We start from the raw sequence: 21,441 nt of genomic DNA on the forward strand, positions 1-21,441 counted from the left end.
CCATTTCCCCGGCCACTGAATCAATCTATCTCATTGAGGGTCTCCCTCTCCTGTGGCTGTCCCTCCACCCTCCCAAGCATGATGTCCCTCTCCAAAGACTGGTCACTCCTTGCAACATTCCCAAATTATGTCAGATAAAGCTTCAGAATCCTTGCCTCCAAGGAGCAGCTTTGGATTTATTATGATCTCATTCAGTATGTGTTCAGCTACAGAATTTTTTTCCCCCTGTAAACTTTTGTAAAAATCACAATTAAAATAAAATTTTTTCTTTAAAAAACAAAAACAGAACAAACACTTGAAATGCTGCTTTATCTACTATGAAGCCAAATGCAGACTCTACAAGAGTTTGTGATGTCAGGGTGTTGGAGACACTGTGGCTTTTTCTCTTTAGCTCTGGAATACTATTCTCATCTCTCGATTTCTCTCCATCAGCGATGTGTCATGGAGGATTTGTGTAAGCACAATTAAATATTCTGAGACTCCTATTCTTCTCAATGTTAGTCATAATTCGTTCCACACACCAGGGAGCTCTGGGGGCTTAGTAGTAAGAAACAGCACCATAATCCCAAAGGCACACAGTTTGAATCTACCAGCTGCTCTCAGGGAGAGAGATGGGCAATCTTCTTCCTTACAATTTACTGACTCAAAAAAAACTGCTGGAGGGTCAGCTATTGGAAGGTTCTGACTCAATGGAACTAAATGACAACAACAGAAATCAGTCAAATGTATTTGTAGAGTTAATAAAGCACAAATAGACATTCTTCTGGTATTCTTAGCTTTCAACCAGGATCTATCTGGAAATCAGCAATGATATCCCTGGTGCCAACACCTTTTCTAAATCCCACTTGAACTTCTGAGAGTTCTCTGTCTATGTAATGTTCTAGGAATTTTTGAATGGTCTTCAGCAAAATTTTGCTTGCATGTGGTATTAATGATATTGTTTGATAATTTCCGCATTCTGTGGGATAGCTATTCTTGAGAATGGAAACAAATATGGATCTCTATCAGGTAGCTGTCCTCCGGATTCCCAGTTATAGAGTGGGGAGCACACACCAGGCTACATTTACTAGTTGAAACATATCAGTTGGTATCCCATTGTTTCCTTATTTTATGTCAATGCCTTCACAGCAATTTTTAAATCATTCCTTCTTTAGAATTGACTCTTGATAACATGGTACATCCATAAATATTTCAGTGTTGGCTACTTCTTTTAGGTACATTAATTCTGTGCATTCCTTTCATTTTTTTAATGCTTCCTAAGGAGATAATCAAGTTATCTAAGATTTTACGAAAGTATCAGTATTGCAACTCGAGACTTGAATATGGTTTCCAGGTTTTTTTCAACTTGAGAAATGCTAGGCATTTCACCAATTCTAGCTTTCTCTACGCTCCAGTCTAGTATTTTGCTTTATCCTCTTAAGATGCCCTTTAAAATCTTCTGTTCAACTCTTTTACTTTAGCATCTCATCCCTTTGTTTTGGCTTCTTGATGCGCTAGTCCAATTTTCAGTCTTCTCATGTGCATTTTATTTTTCTTTCTCTCTATCATTATAACAACATTTTGCCCTTTTCGTTGACTATATCATTGATGTTATCCCACAACTCATCTGGTTATTGGTGTTTCATGCTTCAAACCTAATATCTTAAGATGAGTTTTAAATTCAGGTGCTATTAACATTTCTTGTGAGCTTGTTTGCATTTTCTTCAGTTTCATTTTGAACTTGTATATGAGTAATGGATAGTATGTTCCACAATCAACATCTGGCTTTCTTTTGGTTGCTATTCTAATAATTCCTTCCACAGATGCATTCAAGCTGATTCCTACCCGGTCCATAGGTAAGATACATGTGTAAAGTTGCTGTTTGTATTTTATAAAATGTATTTATAAAAAATGTATTTGTGATGAATAAATCATTGACTATCCAGAAAACTAGATTGTGCTAATGAGGAACCTATACTTGGACCAAGAGGCAGTTGTCAGAACAGAGCAAGGAAACACTGCATGGTTCAAAATTGGGAAGGGCGTACACCAGGGATGTGTCTTGTCTCCATAACTTTTCAACCTGTATGAAGAACAGATTATCCAGGAGACTGGGCTCTATGAGGAGAAGTGTGGCATCAGGATTGGTGGAAGATCTATCAACAATCTGCGTTATTCAGATTACACAACTCTGCTTGCTGAAAATGAGGAGGACCTGAAGCACTTGCAGCAGAGGGTCAAGGAATGCAGCCTCCAATATGGATTGAGGCTCAATGTCAAGAAGACAAAGATTCTCACCACTGGGCCAAATGGCAGCATCAGGATGGATGGTGAAAGGATTTAGATTGTTTGCAGCTTTAGTTTGCTTGGCTCCACAATCAACACTCTTGGTACCAGTAGCCAGGAAATTAAAAGACATATTGCGATGGAAAAGTCTGCTGTTAGGGACCTCTCCAAAGTACTGAAGAGCAATGGTGTTTCTCTGGAGACTAAGGTGTATCTGATAGAGACCATGGACTTTGCTATCACTTGTTATGCACCAGAGAGTTGGACAATGACCAAGTAGGATAGAACGAGAATTGATGTCTTTGAGCTGTGGTGCTGGAGAAGAGTATTGAGGGTACCATGGACTACTAGGAAAACAAACAGACTCATCCTGGAAAGGGTTAAACCGGGTGGCTCCTTGGAGGCAAGGATTCTGAGGCCCCATCTGATATACCTTGGACATGTTGTAAGGAGAGACCAGTCCTTGGAGGACATCATGCTTGGTAGGGTAGAGGGACAGTGCAGGAGGGGAAGGCCCTCTATGAGGTGGATTGATTCAGTGACTGGGGTAATTGGGATAGGAGTGTCAGGGACAGTGCGATTGGCACAGGACAGAGAAGGGTTTAAGGCTGTTGTACATAGGGTCACTATGAGTTGCAAGCGACTCCACGGCATATAACAATAACAACAAATCCAAAATTTGCATATAAGGCCAAGTTTTTGTCTCCATTTTGGAGACTGGGTTAAGCGACCGGACTCTCTATCCTGGAGAGAATGCAGCCAGAGTTCTCCTTGGAGGCAAAGATGACAAAGCTTTGTCTGACATAATTTGAGCATAATGCTAGGAAAATCTATTAATTGGAGAGGGACATCACATGCTAGGAAAACTGGGGAATTGATGAAATATAGGAAAATTCTCAACCGGATAGATTGACATAATGACTTAAGGAATGAGCTCAAGTATCTTAAAGTTGATGGAACAGGATAGGACAGAGGTCATATCTGTTGATTATTGGGTAGATATAAATGGTACTTGACACAACTAATAATAACAACATTTAGTATATACTTACTTTTTTACAAATTCCTGATCCTTTATCAGTTCTTGTTTGTACTCTGATAACTTGTAACAAAGTTTTCAAAAATATTACTTTCATATTGTTAATTTTAGGTGTCACTGAGTCAAATACTACTTATAGCGACCTGATCCTAATAACTGCAGACCTGAATCCTGTCCTATCCTGTGACATTCTCATTACCTCTGACATACTGAACCATTGTTGCAGTCACTGTCTTAATGCAGAATGCTGTATATCTCCCTTCCTTTTGATGGCCTCCCAATTTGCAAGTATGATGTACATCTTTGCATAATAGAGTTTCCTAGCAATTTGGTTCAAAAATGACAGATGAAATTTTACCATCTTTGTATACAAGGATTGCTCCAACTATAATTTTCTAAGACATTCTGTTTGAACTTTTGGCAGTTCACAGAATATTCAATATCTCTTCCCTAACACCACATATCAAAGGCTTCAATTCTTCTTCTATAATCCTTATTAATTGCTTTCAGCATCTTAGCATGTGATTGAAAAGACTGTGGTCTGAATCAGCATACCTTAGTCTTCAAAGTGTCATCATTGTTCTATAGTATTTTAGAGATGTCCCTGACAGTGAACTTGGTAAAGCATTATGTCTCCTGCTCTCCTGATTATTAGTACCAAAGATGTTGTTTATGGATCCAAGTAGGTTTAAATCATTAACAGTTTCAATCCTTTCTCCACTTCTTATGATGGTACTTATTGGCTCAGTGGTGAGAATTTTGGATTTTTGGACATTATGTTATAATCCACATTGAAGGTGGTATTCTTTGATCTTCTACAAGTGAATTAAGTCCTCACTTTTCAGCAAGTAAGCTTGTGTTATCTACATAGCACAGGTTGTAGAAGAGTCTTCCTCTAATTCTAATGCCACATTCCTCTTCATAGAGTCCAGCTTCATGAATTATTTGCCTAACATACAGATTGAACAGGTATAGAGAAAGGATACAACTCTGACATACACCCTTCCTGATTTTAAACCATGTAGTGTTCCCTTCGATGAAGAAAGAAGCTCAAGCTGCTTTGAAGGGAATTGCAAAAAAGTAAGGCCCCAGAAATTGATGGCATACCAATTGATGTATTTCAGCTAACAGATACTGCCCTGGATGTGCTCAAAAAGTTATGCCAAGAAATCTGGAGAACAACCACTTGGGCAACTGATTGGAAGAGATCTATATTTGTTCTCATTCCAAAGAAGCATGAACCAACAGAGTGTGGAAACTATAGAACAATATTGTTGATTTCACATGTAAGGAAGTTTCTACTGAAGATTATCCAAAAATGACTGGAACAGCACATCAGCAGAGAACTGCCAGAAGTCTGGGTTTACAAGGGGTCGTGGTACTAGAGATATGGTAGCTATGTTAGATGGATCTTAGCTGAAAGCAGGGAATACCAAAGAAATAGCTAATCTGTGTTTTATTGATTAGGCAAAGGCTTTTGACTGTGTGGATCATAATAAAATTGGAAAAGGTGTACGCCAGGGATGTGTCCTATCTCCATACCTTTTCAACTTTTGTGCAAAACACATTATCTGTGAGGCTGAGCTCTATGAGAAGTGTGGCATCAGATTGGCAGAAGACCTATTAACAATCTGCGTTATGCAGATGACACAACCCTGCTTGCTGAAACTGAAGAGGACCTGAAGTGCTTGCTGCAGAGGGTCAAGGACTGCAGCCTTCAATATGGTTGAGGCTCAATGTCAAGAAGACAAAGATTCGCACCACTGGACTAATTGGCAGCATCAGGATGGATGGTGAAGAGATTGAGATTGTTCACAGCTTTAGTTTGCTTGGCTCCACAGTCAACATTCTTGTCACCAGCAGCCAGGAAATTAAAAAAAAACGTATTGTGATGGGAAAGTCTGCTGTTAGGGATCTCTCCAAAGTACTGAGGAGCAATGATGTCTCTCTGGAGACTAAGGTGCATCTGATACAGGCCATTATCTTTGCTATCACTACTTTTTATGCATCAGAGAGTTGGACAATGACTAGGCAGGATACAAGGAGGTTTGATGCCTTTGAGCTGTGGTGCTGGAGAAGAGTATTGAGAGTACCATGGACTGCTAAGAAAACAACCAGATTCACCCTGGAGAGGTTTAAACCAGGCTGCTCCTTGGTAAGAAGGAGTCTGAGGCCTCATCTGACATACTTTGGACATGTTGTAAGGAGGGACCAGTACTTGGAGACGGGCACCATGCTTGGGAGGGTGGAAGGACAGTGCAGAAGGGGATGGCCCTCTATGAAGTGGATTGATTCAGTGTGTGGGGTTCTATTGACACAGGATAGAGCAGGGTTTGGAGCTGTTGTACATAGGGTCACTATGAGTTGCAAGCAACTCGACAGCACATAACAGTAACAACAGTATTCCCTTGTTCAACTCAAATGACAGTTTTTTTGTCTATGTACATATTTTTTTGAGTACAATTAAGTATTCTGAGATTCTCATTCTTCTCAATGTTAGCCAGTCTGTTGTGATCCACACAGACAAATGCCTTTGCATAGTCAATATAACACAGATAAACATTCTTCTGTCATTTTCTGCTGTCAACTAGAATCCACTTGACATCAGCAATGATATAGCTCGTTCCATGACTTCTGCTAAATCTAGCTTTAACTTGTGGCAATTTCCTGTCAATGTACAATTTCAGCAATTTTTTAATGACATTAAGCAGATTTTTGTTTGCATATGATGTTAATGCTGTTGTTGTGTGCTGTTAAGTCACCTGTGATTCATGGGCAACCATTGTACAATAGCTCTGAATCCTGCCCTGTCCTGAGCCAGTCTCACTGATTCCAACACACCTACCCACATAGCCCTAGTTGTTGCATCATTCCGTCTCACCCCAGGTTGTCCTCTCATGTGCTGTCCCTCCACATTCTGAGTAAGATGTGCTTCTCTTAGGATTGGTCCCTTCTGGCCACATGCCGAAAATATGTGAGACCGAGATTCTGAATCCTAGCCTCCAAGAAGTAACTTGGTTTCACCCTCTCCAAGACAGACTTATTTGTTTTCTTGGTGGTCCACAGTATGTTGAAGACTCTTTTCCAGCACCACAACTTCTTCTCTTATCCTTAGTCATTATCCAGCTCTCTGATGTATAACAAGTAATTGTGAAGACCATATCCTGGAATGGATGCACCTTAGTCTCTAGATTTACATCATTGCTTCCCAGTATTCTGGAAAGTTCCCTGAGAGCAGATTTACCTAATGCAATTCATCTTTGCATTTCCTGGCTGCTAGTGCCAAAAGTGTTGATTGTGGAGCCAAACAAGCTTTAACTGTTAACAACCTCAATCTCTTCTCCATTCATCAAGGTGCTGCCAATTGGCCCAGAGGTGAGAATCTTTGTCTTCTTGATGTTGAGCTTCAATCCATATTGAAGACTTGACCTTCTGAAGCAAATACTTCATATGTCAATGATGTTGCTCAATAAGTTCCACATTCTGTTCCATCACCTTTTTTGGGAATGAGGACAAACATGAATTGCTTCTAGTCAGTCAGCCAAGCATCTATCCTCCAAATTTTCTGACACAGGCTGGTAAGTATATCCAGAGTTGCATCTGTTGGTAGAATCATGTTGGATGATACCCCATCTATTCCTAGTATCTGATTTTTTGCTAGTGTCTTCAATGTAATGTAAATGTCTTCCTTTGTTACTATTGTCTGTTATTCATATGTTTTCTGAAATTTTTCAGTGTCAGCCAATTCTTTTTGGTACAGTAGTTCTGTGAATTCCTTCATCTTCTTTTCATGCCTCCTGATCATTCAAGATTTTGCCCATAACATCTCTCAGTATTTGCAACTCGAACTTAAATGTGTCAGTTCTTTCAACTTGAGAAATGTCAAATGAGTTCTTTCCTTTTTATTTTCTGACTCCACATCTTCACACATTCTGTTATACTTTGTCTTCTTAAGATGCCTTTTAAAAATACATTTTTAATTTAAAAAATATTTAATTGTTATTTTAAAGAAAGTCTACAGAACTTTGATTTTCATGCATTCTTTGTTGCACATTTTCCTCCCTCTCCCTCCTTTTTGAGTTTTCTTTCTTTCTTTCCTTTCTTTTTCTTTAAATATTCATTCATTCTTTTCAGCTCTTTTACTTTAGCATATCTTCCCTTTGTTTCAGTTTCTTGACTCTCTAATGTAATTTTTAGTTTCTCCTGACATTTTTTTCCCTTCTCTTCTTTTTAATGACCTTTAGTTTACTCCATTGATTATATCCTTGATTTTATTCTCCATCTCCTCTGGTCTCGATCATTGATGATCTAGCCCTCAAACTTGGTTTTAAGATGATTCTTAAATTCAGATGAGATAAACTTAAGGTCGGTCATATGTTGACATTTTTTATTTAATCTTCTTCAGTTTCCATTTGAACTTGCACATGACTAATTCATGTCTGTTCCGGTCATTACCTGCCTGTTTCTGACTATTGACAGTGATTTTCTCCAGCAAATATCTTTTACAGCAAGATCTCCGGTAGCATAGTCCGTCACAAGGAGTTGTAAAGGTGGAGCCTCACTGATGCTTTTAATGCACTGGTGACTCCCAGACAAAAAAGATAGGCAATCTTCCCTCCTGCTATTACAGCCTTGGAAATCCAATCAAGGATTGGCTATGAGTTGATATTCCCTAGCAATGAGTCAAATTGTTAACTTGAAAAGTGTTTCTGAAATGGGATTATTATGTGAGATACAAAGAATGTAGCTTCTCTAGATCAGAGAATTAAAACTAAGTTTGAGAAACAGCCACATCAATTTTCTACTGGCTGGGAAAGTTGTTAAGGTTGGAAAGATTGAGTCATTTCTCCCTGGACATTAGCTTTTTCTTTCTTCTCTCTTTGGAACCCTATGATGTAGAGGGTTAAGAATGACCTTGCTAATCAAAAGATTAGTGATTCAAATCCACCAGGCAGGCCCTTTATAGAAGACGTGGCAATCTGCTCCCAAAAGACTGTAAAAACTCAAGTGTACTCAAATCTTTTGAGTTTCTGAGGCTAACGCTCCTAGAGGAGACTGCTCGCCTTTCTTCTACACAACCAGTCATGGACTGCAACTATTAGAACTGCTCAGCCTTTGGTTATCAGTGCAACACACCACAGAATGCACCACCAGGGCCCCTTTCTAAAACAGCTATGGAAACCCTTTAGGACACTTGCACTGTGTCCTGTGGTGTAGTAAACATTACCGGATGGCACTAACTTTAGTTTTGATTTTGATTAGCAGGTGTTTATCTTTCTTTCCCACGTATTTTTGTCTTTGTTTGCTTCCTGTGTTCTGCACTATTGGCTTCTGGGCATGCAACATAACCACCTTGGTATTTATCCAAAACTGTAATGTACTTTGAACTCACATTTCAGTACAGCACATTATGTTGGAACTGCAGTATCTGTAATGCCTTGTGTTACCCAATCCAAAGGTAATAAATCTTAAACCTGAACAGTAAAATGAAAGAAAAAGTTTAAAATCATCTTTAAATGTGGTCATTAACAACACTATGTTGTTGCTTTCTCTCTTTGTCACATACTCATTCATTTTGCAAAACATGGCCACACTTATTTCTGTTTTGGTATCCAGATATTTTTCTTTTTATAATTTTGGTGTACTTTAAGAACAAAAATATTTTGAGAAAGCAGAATACTGTGTTCTTAACTTGATGCTATTTACCTGTTCTAATGATAAATAATTTAGGAATTACTCGGGATAATTGTACTTAGGACATCCCAATAGTAATAATTAAAAAAAAATTAGGAAGGGCCATCTTGTTTACTTCTACTGAGACAATATTAGTCTATTTTCATTCAAGACATAAACATCAAATGTCATTGTGAATGACCTCTGATTGTATGAGATAAACTATATCTAATGTTTTAACTAATTCATATACATGGTTGTCAGCTCTGATCAAATTGTCTGAGACTCACGGTGCTTTCATGTAAAAAAGGCCAAAATGCTGCCTGGTTCAGCATCCTCACAGTAGCAGCAGGTTGGAGTCCATAAGTGAGGCTCATGTTTCAGTCTTTCCCATGATAGTCTTCCACGCCCTCATTGCCCTTCTGTTTCACCAGAAGGTCCGTTCAGTTGACTAATACATAGCAAATTAGTAGGTAAACATTCTGTATGATCTATTTGATTTTCATTGCCTAATTTTTAGTAATAGACGGGTAGACCTTTCTTCCTAGTCTTAGAGTTCTGCAGAAATTGGTGAAGTAATGAGGGCATGATTTCCTCCATCATGACAACATTTGACTGAAAACTGACAAATGCACTATAGATATGCATTACAACTATAATTATAATGCAAATGTGAACTCTAGGGCCAGAGATGCCTTTGTTCTAGTATATTGTATAGGACATGTTAAACACTGAGTACATGAGGATAGGTGTATCTGAGTCAATGAGACTGGCTAAGGACAGGGCAAGCTTCAGAGCTATTGTAAATAGGGTCACTATGAGTTGCAGGTGACTTGATGGCACATAACAACAATAACAACAAGAGCGCATACATGTATAATGTATTTTGTGTGTGTGTATGCAAAATGAATTAAATCATGGCTAAAACATGTGCTTTAACTACTAAATTCTAATTTACCCAGTTTCTTAGTTCAAGGAAAGTCAAGAGGGATTCAAGAAGTAACTGTGATTCATATCTAGGTGACCAACTCTTGTGTTATGTAGACTCTGCTTTATTATGTTGGTTCTTTATTGTACACTCTTCTATTTGTACATTCGTTTCTGGTCTCTGACACATCGTGAGTCAGGTTGTTTTCTTCTAGAAGGGTCATTTTCATGTATTAGATTTGTTCTAAATAACAGTAAAAAGCTCTTTATTTTTATGTTGTCATAATGCAGTATTTCAATTTTTATCCATCAATCCTCCTCTACAGTTGTATTTATCTTCTTTCTTCCTCCTCTCTCTATATGTATGGTTAGATAGACATACTCAAGCCTCTCACATTTTAAGAATAAACAAGCAAACAAACAGATATGCCTTCTTGCATTTATACCCTTCCATAAAGAATGAAAGTGCACCTGATAAAGATCATATTCTTTCTAATAACTTGCTATCCATCTGAGAACTGGACAATGAAGGATAACGGGAGAATTGATGTCTTTGAGCTGTGGTGTTATAGAAGAGTACTGAACATCCCATGGACTTCTAAAATAACAGATATGTCTGGGAAAAAGTACAGCCAGAGTGCCCCGTGGCGACAAAAATGACCAAGCTCATTTTACATACCTTGGGCATGTTGTTAGGATGGGCTATTCCTTATAGAGGGGGCAGAAGGGAGGAGCCAAGAGGCATATCATGTGTGGAAAGGTGGAGGGTTGGTGAAAGAGGAAGTTCCTTAATTTGATGAAGTGACATAGTGACTGCTGCAATGGGCTCAAGCATGTCAGCAATGATGAGGATGGAACAGCACAGGACAGGGTTCATATCTGTTGTTGTTCATGGTGTTCATAGGGTCACTATGAGACATACTCAACTCAATGACATCTAACAACAAAAAAACCCATATTGAACTTGCCCCTCTCTCCTCTAGCTTAAAAAAAAATAATTAAAAAAGAATAAACCTAAACAACAAACATTCCCACTTGGAATATTTCTATTTTCCTTTTTTCTGCTTTTAGCTTTGGTAACGTGTTATGGGAAAGTCTGCTGTTAGGGACCTCTCCAGGTTACTGAAGAGCAATGGTGTCACTCTGGAGACTAAGGTGTGTTTGATACAAGCTATTGTCTTTGCAATCACTTCTTATGCATCAGAGAGTTGGACAATGACTAAGGAGGATAGGAGGAGAATTGATGCCTTTGAGCTGTGGTGCTGGAGAAGAGTATTGAATGTACCATGGGCTGCCAAGAAAACAAACAGATTCATCCTGGAGAGGGTTAAACCAGGCTGTTCCTTGGAGGCAAGGATTCTGGGGCTTTGTCTGACATACTTTGGACATGTTGTAAGGAGGGACAGATCCTTGGAGAAGGACATCATGCTTGGTAGGTAGGGTGGAGGGATGACGCAGAAGGGGAAGACCCTCTATGAGGCAGATTGATTCAGTGACTGGGGTAATTGGGATGGATGTGTCAGAGGCAGTGCGACTGGCACAGGATAGAGCAGGGTTTAGGGCTGTTGTACATAGGGTCACTATGAGTTGCAAGCGACTTGACAACACATAACAACAAACAACAACAACAATCTGTTATGCCTATGTTTTGTATTAGGTTCTATCTGGTCCATACTGACTAATAACAACCTTCTGTACAACAGAATAGATCCTAGTCTAGTCCTGTGCCTTGCTCACACTTATTGCTATGTCTGTGTTTATTGTTGCAATCACTGAGCCAACACATCCCCTTGAGGGTCGTCTTTTTCACTGACTCTCTATCAAATGTGATACCTACTCCTTGACTTGGTCTCTCCTGCTAACATGTCCAAAGTATACAAGACAAAAGTTATACCATCCTCCTTTCTAATAGTATTTTGGTGTATTTTTTCTTCCTTCTGGAAGTCTGTAGTGTACTCAATATGCTTTGCCAACATTATAATTAAAATGTATGTCTTCTCTGTTTTCTATATTCATTGTCCTATTTCTATATTCATTCAAATGCTTATTAAGTTATATTTGTTTCTTAGAAGTGAATGCTACATTCAATATTCTTTGCTAACACTGTAATTAAAAGATATTCATTTTTCTTCTGTTTTCTTCCATATTCATTGTCTGGTTTTCATGTGCATACGGAATGGCTGAAAATACCATGGCTTAGGTTAGGTGCACATTGTGTTGTTGTGTTGTGTACCATAGAATCAGAACAGACCCACAGCTGACCCTCTGGCAGGTTTTCAGAGGCAGTTTAATCGCATGAGAGGAGATTACCCACCCTTCTCCTGTGGAGCAGCTGGTGTCCTCAAATTCTGTGCCTTTGGGATTACAGCACAGTTTCTTGCCAGTAGGCCACCAGAGCTCTCAGAAATGCACATTAGTGTCTTCAAAATGTTATCTCTTAAAAAAAAAATAAAAGAATAAGAAATTTGAAAAGGTCTCTTGTAGTAGAACTGACCAGTGGAATGGGGTGTTTGACTTCTTGACTATTACTATCATGGTCTTGATTCTGGATCCAAGAAAATGTAATTTCTTAGCAGTTCAATATTTTCTTCAGTTATCATGACGCTGTTTGTTAGTCCAGTTGTAAGGGTCTTTTTTGTTGTTGACATTTGTTACCATTGTTAAAGTATAATCCATAACAAACAGCTGTTTTGTGTCTCCATCAGTCTGTGCTTCAAGTTTTCTGTTTTCAGCAAACATGATCGTGTCGTCTGCACGTTGTAGATTGCTAATGAATCTTCCTCAAATTCTGATGCCACATTCTTTTACAAGAAAACCATGTTATTGTGGGATTTCCCCATACAGATGAAGTAAGTATAGTGAAAAGTTGCAGCCTTTACTGATTTAGTACACCTTTATGTTTAAACAACTGTTCGTTGGTCTTTGTGTAAGTTTGTGCTACATGAGCACAATTAGGTGGTTTGGAATTCCAATTCAATGCAATATTACCCATATTTTTTTATGATCCTGGCAGTCAAATGCTTTTGCATAGCCCAGACAACACAGGCAAACATTTTTCTGCTATTCTCTGCTTTTATCCAAGATATATCTGACACCAGCAATGACTTTTTTATATGTTTTGAAACATTTTTTAAAGTTTTCGATGGATGTGTACATCCCTTGTGTTTAAGTCATAATTGTTATTGTTGTTGTGTGCCCTTGAGTTGTAAACAACTCATAGAGTACCCTTCAGTAGATTGTCAGAGGCAGTGACTTGCATGGCAGGAGTCTGCCTGTTCTCCCATGGAGCGGCTGATGATTCAAACTGCTTGTCTTTGGTCTTACAATGTAGCTTCTTACCCCTGGGCCACCAGAGCACCCTAGGAGATGCACATATAATTTTTTTGTTTTTTGCTATGAGCAAAAATAATACAGTTAATAGTAAGAATAATGAAATAAGAATAATAGTACTTTTAAAGTACTTAAAATACTTTAAAAAAACTCAACATTTTATAGTTAAAGAAACTGAAAACCAGAATTTAAGTAATTTTCTCAAGGGCACACAGGATGAGAACCTATGTCAGAGATTGCCATTTTTTAACTACTAGGTTATTCAGAGTAGATAAACATAGGAGAGAATCCATATATATTTGATTATGATTGTTACTCTGTGACATCATATTTTACAAAGTATTAAGAATGATGCCATTAGCCTTCCATAAATAATAATAATAATAATAATAATAATAAAGGAGAAACAAACAAAAGCTATTACTGAGCAAAAAGTTTGGGGAATATTATGTAAGTGTAGGGTTTACATATTGTAGGAAATTTCAGATCTCTCAGGATGCTGACATTTAGGTTAGTAATGTTAAGTCATTAGCTGCCAGGGCTCTTACTAGATAGAATACTTGTTGTTGTTAAGTGCTGTGGAGTCATAGACGACCCATAGCGACACTATGATTAAAAGTCTTGAACACATAACTTTCATCTTTTCTCCAAGTTCATAGAGTTTCTGGAGGTAAGCTTTTTCTGGAAGTGGATGCCACTCCTGCTTCCATGCTTGCAAGCCCTTTTATTGGAGAGATCCTCAAAAAAGAAGCAACAGTGAATGTATGGAAATCCAAAGTCTCTATAAACTTGAATTAAAATAAAAAAAAAAAGCAGGCCGAGGCCAAACCCAATCAGCTCACACCCTTTTGTGAACAAAAGCCACACCCTAGTCTCAAACCCAAACCAGAAAAAACACCTTCATAGAATGTGGTATTTCGCTCATCTTCCCAGCCTGGAAATAGTCCCCACTAGAATACAAAGGCATGTGAAATTTCCTACAATACATAAAGCCACTAGTCACCACAGAAAAATATTGTTTTGTGTTGTCAAGTCTGAACTGACCAATAGTTGACCCTCCAGCAGGTTTTTAGAGGCAGTAAATCATGCAGAAAATGATTGCCCATTCTACATGCCTACAAACTACATGCCTACAGGGAACTAGGCCTGATAATCTTTTCCTGAAAAGATTGCAAACCTAAGAGACAATACAGGGCAATCTGACACTGTCCTAGATTAGTAAAAAACATCTTGTAGCATAGGTCAGAACAACTCACTAGCGTGCAACCACAAAAGTTTTTAATGAATACTTGAATATCCAAAAGAGAAATATAGAATGTAAAATTCATCATTTTTATGTAAAATACTTTTTCTCACTTTAAATGAGAAAACAACACCACAAAAAGGTGACAAAATAAAATAATAATTAATAAATTATTTTAAAGCATATTTAACTTAGAAAATTTACCAACTACATTTTTCTATCTATCTATCTATCTATCTATCTATCTTACCTATGACTCGTAATGACCATATGTACAATAGCTCTGAACTCTGCCCTACCCTGAGCCAATCTTATTGCCTCTGACACACCTGTCCCCATTACCTCAGATAATGAGTGAATGCATATCATCCAGGGTCTTCGGTTCTTGCACTGTCCCTCCACCTTTCCAAGGATGCTGTTCCTCTCCAAGGACTGGTCCCCTCTGGCAACATGCAAAAAGAATGCCAGAAAGAGCTTCAAAATCCTTGCCTCCAAGGAGCAGCCTGGTTTCAGCCTTTCCAGGGTGGACCTGTTTGTTCTTTTAGCAGTCTGTGGTATACTCAGTACTTTTTTCCCCATACCACAACTATTAGCACAACCGGGCTTGTAAACATGACACAGGATCAGCAACAGAATGAATGAGACCTTGCAGATCCTGTGTCAACCTCAAAAATCTCTGTTGTACTTACTATCATTGTTACAGTTATTAAGCCAATCTATCTATCTGAAGCCTGGACTTCTGGCAGTTCTCTGCTGATATGTAGTTCCAGCCATTTTTGGATAATCTTCAGGAGAATCTTGCTTGCATGTGAAATCAATGATATTGTTCTATCTTTTCCACACTCTGTTGGGTCACCCTTCATTGGGATGGGAACAAATATAGACCTCTTCCAGTCAATTGGCCAAGTGGTTGTTCTCCAGATTTCTTGGCACAACCTGGTGAGCACGTCCAGGGCAGAATCTGTTAGCTGAAATATGTCAATTGGTATACCCTCTATTCCTGGGGCCTTATTTGTGGTACTAGGGATATTGCAGCTAATGTTAGATGGAACTTGACGGAAAGCAGGGAATACCAGAGAAATGTCGAATGTTTCTATCTTTGTTTTATTGGTTATGCAAAGGTGTTTGACTGTGTGGATCATAACAAACTGTGGCTGACTCTGAGAAGAATGGGAATCCCAGAACACTTGATCGTATCATGCTAATGTGAAACCTATACTTGGACCAAGAGGCAGTCATCAGAACAGAGTAAGGAAAAACTGCAGGGTTCAAAACTGGAAAAGGCGTACACCAGGGATGTGTCCTGTTTCATACCTTTTCAACCTGTATGCAAAACAGATTATCCAGGAGACTAGGCTCTATGAGGAGAAGTGTGGCATTAGGGTTGGTAGAAGATCTATCAATAATCTGCGTCATGCAGATGACACAATCCTGCTTGCTGAAACTGAGGAGGACCTGAAGTGTTTGTTGCAGAAGGTCAAGTACTGCAGCCTTCAATATGGTTGAGGCTCAGTGTTAAAAAGACAAAGATTCTCACCACTAGACCAATTGGCAGCATCGGAATGGATGGTGAAGAGGTTGAGATTGTTCACGGCTTTAGTTTGCTTGGCTCCACAGTCAACAGTCTCGGCACCAGTAGCTAGGAAATTAAAAGACATACTGCGATGGGAAAGTCTGCTGTTAAGGACCTTTCCAAAGTTCTGAGAAGCAATGGTGTCTCTCTGGAGACTAAGGTGCATCTGATACAGGCCATGGTCTTTGCAATCACTTGTTATGCATCAGAGAGTTGGATAATGATTAGAGAGGATAGAAGAAGAATTGATGCCTTTGAGCTGTGGTGCTGGAGAAGAGTATTGAGGCTACCCTGAACTGCTAGGAAAACAAAGAGATTCATCCTGGAATTGGTTAAACTGGGTGGCTCCTTGGAGGCAAGGGTTCTGAGGTTCCGTCTAACATACTTTGGACATGTTGTAAGGAGGGACCAGCCCTTGGAGAGGGACGTCATGCTTAGTAGGAGGGACAGACAGTGCAGGCCCTCTATGAGGTGGATTGATTCAGTGACTGGGGTAATTGGGCTGGGCGTATCGGAATTGGGCTGGGTATATCAGAGACAGTGCGAATGGCACAGGACAGAGCAGAGTTTTGGGCTGTTGTACATAGGGTCGCTATGAGTCGTAAGTGGTTCGACAGCACATACACACAGCAACATCTATCTGAAGTTCTATTATGCTGACTTTCTATTTTAACAGGTAAGATATCTTTCTCAAGGACAAGCTTCTCCTGATAGCATGACCAAATATGTGAGATAAATCTCACCATTATTTTTTCTATGACCCTTTCTTGGGAATATTTTTTTGGGGGGGGGATATTTTTAACATAACAAGTTTGTTCTTTTTCACAGCCACATTGTTGTTATTATGTGCCGTTGAGTCACCTATGACTCCTAGTGACCCTATGTACAATAGCTCTGAAGCCTACCCTGTCCTGAGTCAGTCTCACTGATGCCAACACACCTACCCCTGTTGCCCTGGTTACTATTTCAATTGGTCTTTATGCGGTCTTCATCTCCTGTGCTGCGCCTTCACCCTTTGAGCATGATGTCTTTCTCCAAGGACCCATCCCTCTTGGCCACATACCCAAAGTATGTGTGACAGAGCTTCAAAATCCTAGCCTCCAAAGAGAAACTTTGTTTCACCTTGTCCAAGACCAGACCTATTTGTTTTCTTGGTGGTCCATGGTATGTTCAAGACTCCTCCAGTGCCACAATTCAAAGGCATCAATTCTTTTTCTGTCATCCTTAATCATTGTCCAGCTCTCTGATGTATAGCAAGTAATTGCAAAGACCATGGACTGGATCAGATTCACCTTAGTCTCTAAATTGACATCATTGCTTCTCAGTACTCTGGAAAGGTCCCTGAGAGCAGATTTACCTAATGCAATTCATCTTTTGATTTCCTGAATCTTGGTGTCGAGAGTGTTGATTGTGAGCCAAGCAAACTGGGATTGTTTACAATCCCAATCTCTTCCCCATTCATCATGGTGCTGCCAATTGACCCAGTGGTAATAATCTTTGTCTTCTTGATGTTGATCTTCAATCCATATTGAAGACTATACTCCTTGGCCTTCTGCAGCCAGCACTTCAGATCCTCCTGAGTTTCAGCAAGCAAGATTGAGTCATCTGCATAATATAAGTTGTTGATGAGTCTTCCTTCAATCCTGATGGCACATTCCTCCTCACAAAGCCCAGCCTCCAGAATTATCTCTTCTGCATACTGATTGAAAAGGTAAAAAATCAGGATATATCCCTGATGCACTCCCTTTATGATTTTAAACCATGCAGCGTTTCCCTGCTCTGTCCTGAGGACTACTTCATGATCCAACTAATAGGTTTTACATAAGCACAATCAAATGTTCTGGGATTTCATTCTCTCCAAGGTTCACCACAATTCGTGTGGTCCACACAGTCAAATGCCTTCGTATAGTCGATGAAACACAAATAGATATCCCTCCAGTACTTTTTCCTTTCTGCTAGATCCTTCTGACATTGGCGATAATGTCTCTAGTGTCACTGCCTCTTCTAAACCCAACTTGTGTTTCTGCAGCCATGTTGTTGTTGTTATGTGCTTTTGAATAACTTGCAACTCATAATGACCCTGTGTACAAGAGTCCTGAAACCTGCTCTATCCTGTGCCAACTTTACTGTCTTTTACATACCTACCTTCAGTCACTGAATCAATCCATCTCATTGATGATCTTCCTCTCTTCCTCTATCCGTCCACCCTTCCAAGTATGATGTCCCTTTTCAAAGATTGGTCCCTCCTTGCAACGTGTCCAATTAATAAAATATAATTATAGAAAAACAACAACAACAACAACAACAACAACAACAACAACTGAAATGCAGAAGTTGGAAACACATTGGAAGAATTGGCAATTAGAAATTACAAACTTTGTCACAGAAATGAAGCTAGAGCTCAAATGATTGGATTTTGTACATGGATTAAAATTGATTAATTAAATCATTTAAAAAAAAAAAGTGTGTCAGATGAAATCTCGGAATCCTTGCCTCCAAGGAGCAGCCTGGTCTCACCCTCTCTAGGATAAACATGTTTGTTCTTTTAGCAATCCAAGGTATATTCAATACTCGAGCACCACAGACCAAAGGTATTAATTCTCATTCTATCATCCCTGTTCATCGTCCAGCTCTGTGATGCATAGCAAGTAATTTTAAAGGCTATGACTTGGATCAGGTGCCCCTTAGTCTACAGACTGACATCGTTGTTCTTCAGTACTCTGGGGAGATCCCTGAAAGCCGACTTTACCAGTACAAGTCATCTCTTGATTTCCTGGCTACTGGTACCAAGTGAATTGATTGTGGAGCCAAGCAAACTAAAGCTGTTAATAATTTAAATCTCCTCACCATCTATCATAATGCTGCCAATTGACCCAGTAGTGAGAATCTTTATTTTCTTGATGTTGAGCTTCAATCAATATTTAAGGCTACAAATCTTGACCTTCTGCAGCAAGTGCTCCAGGTCCTCCTCACTTTCAACAAGCAGAGTTGTGTCATCTGATTAACGCAGGTTGTTGATGAGTCTTCTTCCAATCCTGTCTGCAGACATAGTAGGGTCAGTATTCTTTGCCAATACCACACTTCAAGGGCATCCATTCTCCTTTGATCTCCCTTATTAATTTTTCAAGTTTCAGATGTGTTTCAGGCCATTTTAGATACCAGGACTTGATGTTGTAAAGTGTTTTTGAGTTGAATACAACCCACAACAACCCTACAAACAACAGATTTGAACCTTGTCCTATCCGGTGCCATAGACTCCATTGTAGGAGTCACTATGTCAACCCACCTGGTGAAGAGCCTTTCTTTCCTTCACTGACCCTCCACTTCTCTGAGCATAATGTCCCTCCCAATGGAATAGCCTTTGATAGCAAGATGTCCTAAGTATGTGAGGCAAATAAGTCTCATGTGGCCATCCATTGGATGTTGAGAGCTCTTCTCCAACACAACAACTCTAAGGTATCTGACATCCCTGTTCATTGTCCAGCTCTCAGATACATAGCAAGTGATCAGAAAGATCATGGCCTGAATCAGATGTACCTTAGTCCTCAAACTGAAATCATTGTTGTTGTTATTATGTGCCGTGGACTCGTAGTGACCCTATGTACAAGAGCCCTAAACACCGTTCTACCCTGTATCAACCTCACCGTCTCAAACACACTCATTCCCACCACTCCACTCACAGAGTCGATCCATCTCATCAAGGGTCTTCCTCTCCCTCCACTTTCCCAAACATGATGTCCCTCTCCAAGGACCAGTCCCTCTTTGCAACTTGTCCAAAGTATGTCAGACAAAGCTGCAGAATCCCTGACTCCAAGGAGCACTCTGGCTTCACCCTCTCCAGGACAAACCTGTTCTCCTAGCAGTCCATGATATATTCAGCACTCTTCTCCAGCACCACAACTCAAAGGCACCAATTTTCTTTCTATTATCCCTATTCACTGTTCAACCGTCCGATGTATAGCATGTAATTGCAAAGACTATAGCCTGAATCAGGCGCACCTTAGTCTCCATCCTGATGTCATTGCTCTTCAGTATTCTTGAGAGGTCCCTCACAGCTGACTTTCCCAATACAATTCATCTCCTGATTTCCTGGCTGCTATTACCAAGAGTGTTGACTGTGGAGCCAAGTAAACTAAAACTGTTAACTATCTCAATCTCTTCACCATCCATACTGATGCTGCCAATTGGCCCAATAATTTGTAGAGGTCCCTATCTGCATATTTTCCCAAGTCAGTACATCTCCTGCTTTCCTGACTCATGGTACCAAGAGTGTTAATTGTGGATATAAGTAAGATTAAATTGATGAGTGTTTGAATTCCTCGTCTATCATGATGTTACTTATCAGTCCAATGGCAAAAATCTTTGCCTTCTTGACATTGAGAGACAATCCATACTGAAGGCTGTATTTTTTAATCTCTGCAACAAGAGCTTCAAAACCTCCACACTTTCAACAAACAATGTTGTATCTTCTGCCTAATACAGGTTATTGATGAGTCTCCCTCAAATCCCAACGCCACGTTCATTTTCATAGAGTCTAGCTTCTCAAATAATTCCCTCAGCATACAGATTGAATAGGAGAGAAGACACTGTGACTCAGTCCTTTCCTAATTTTAAAACATTTAGTATTCCCTTGCTGTGTGCCCACAACTTCCTCATTTGGGTATAAGTTGCACATAAGCACAATTAAGTGTTCTGGGATTCTCATTCTTGTCAATGTTAGCCAAACCTTTTTTAAAAAAATTATTATTATTTTTGGTGTGTTTGTGTACCATCAAATCGAATCTGACTAGTACAGAAAGAGATCGTCCCTCCTTCTCCAGCAGAGAATCTGGTAGATTCAAACTGCGTACCCCTGGGAGTGCAGTGCAGCTTCTTGCCACTAGGCCACCAGAGCTCCCTTAGCCAAACCTTTATTCTGATCCATATTTAAATGCTTCTGCATAATCAGTAAAGAATAAATAAATATTCTTCTGTTATTTTCTACTTTTAGCCAGGAGCCATCTGACATCAGCAATGATATCCCTGGTACCATTTTTTTTTTTTAAATCCTGCTTGAACTTCTGGAAGTTCTCTATCTATGTACAGTTCTAGCTGTTTTTGAATGGTCGTCAGCAGTATCTTGCTTGCATGTGATATTTATGACATTTTTCAATAATTTTCACATTCTGTTGGATCACCTTTCTTTGTAATGGGAACAAATAGAGACCTCTCCAAATCCATTAGCCAAACAGCTGTGCTCCAAATGTCCTGGCATGAACAACTGGTGAGCACATCCAGGGCTTCATCTGTTACTTAAAATAAATCACACAATGGAATACTATGCTGCATTAAAAAACAAGGAACTCATGCAATATTATTCAAAATGGTTGACTCTGGAGAACATTATGCTGA

The sequence above is a fragment of the Elephantulus edwardii genome, unplaced genomic scaffold (genome assembly GCF_000299155.1).
Source record: "Elephantulus edwardii isolate Elephantulus edwardi_28Jun2011 unplaced genomic scaffold, EleEdw1.0 scaffold00078, whole genome shotgun sequence".
Taxonomy (NCBI): Eukaryota; Metazoa; Chordata; class Mammalia; order Macroscelidea; family Macroscelididae; genus Elephantulus; species Elephantulus edwardii.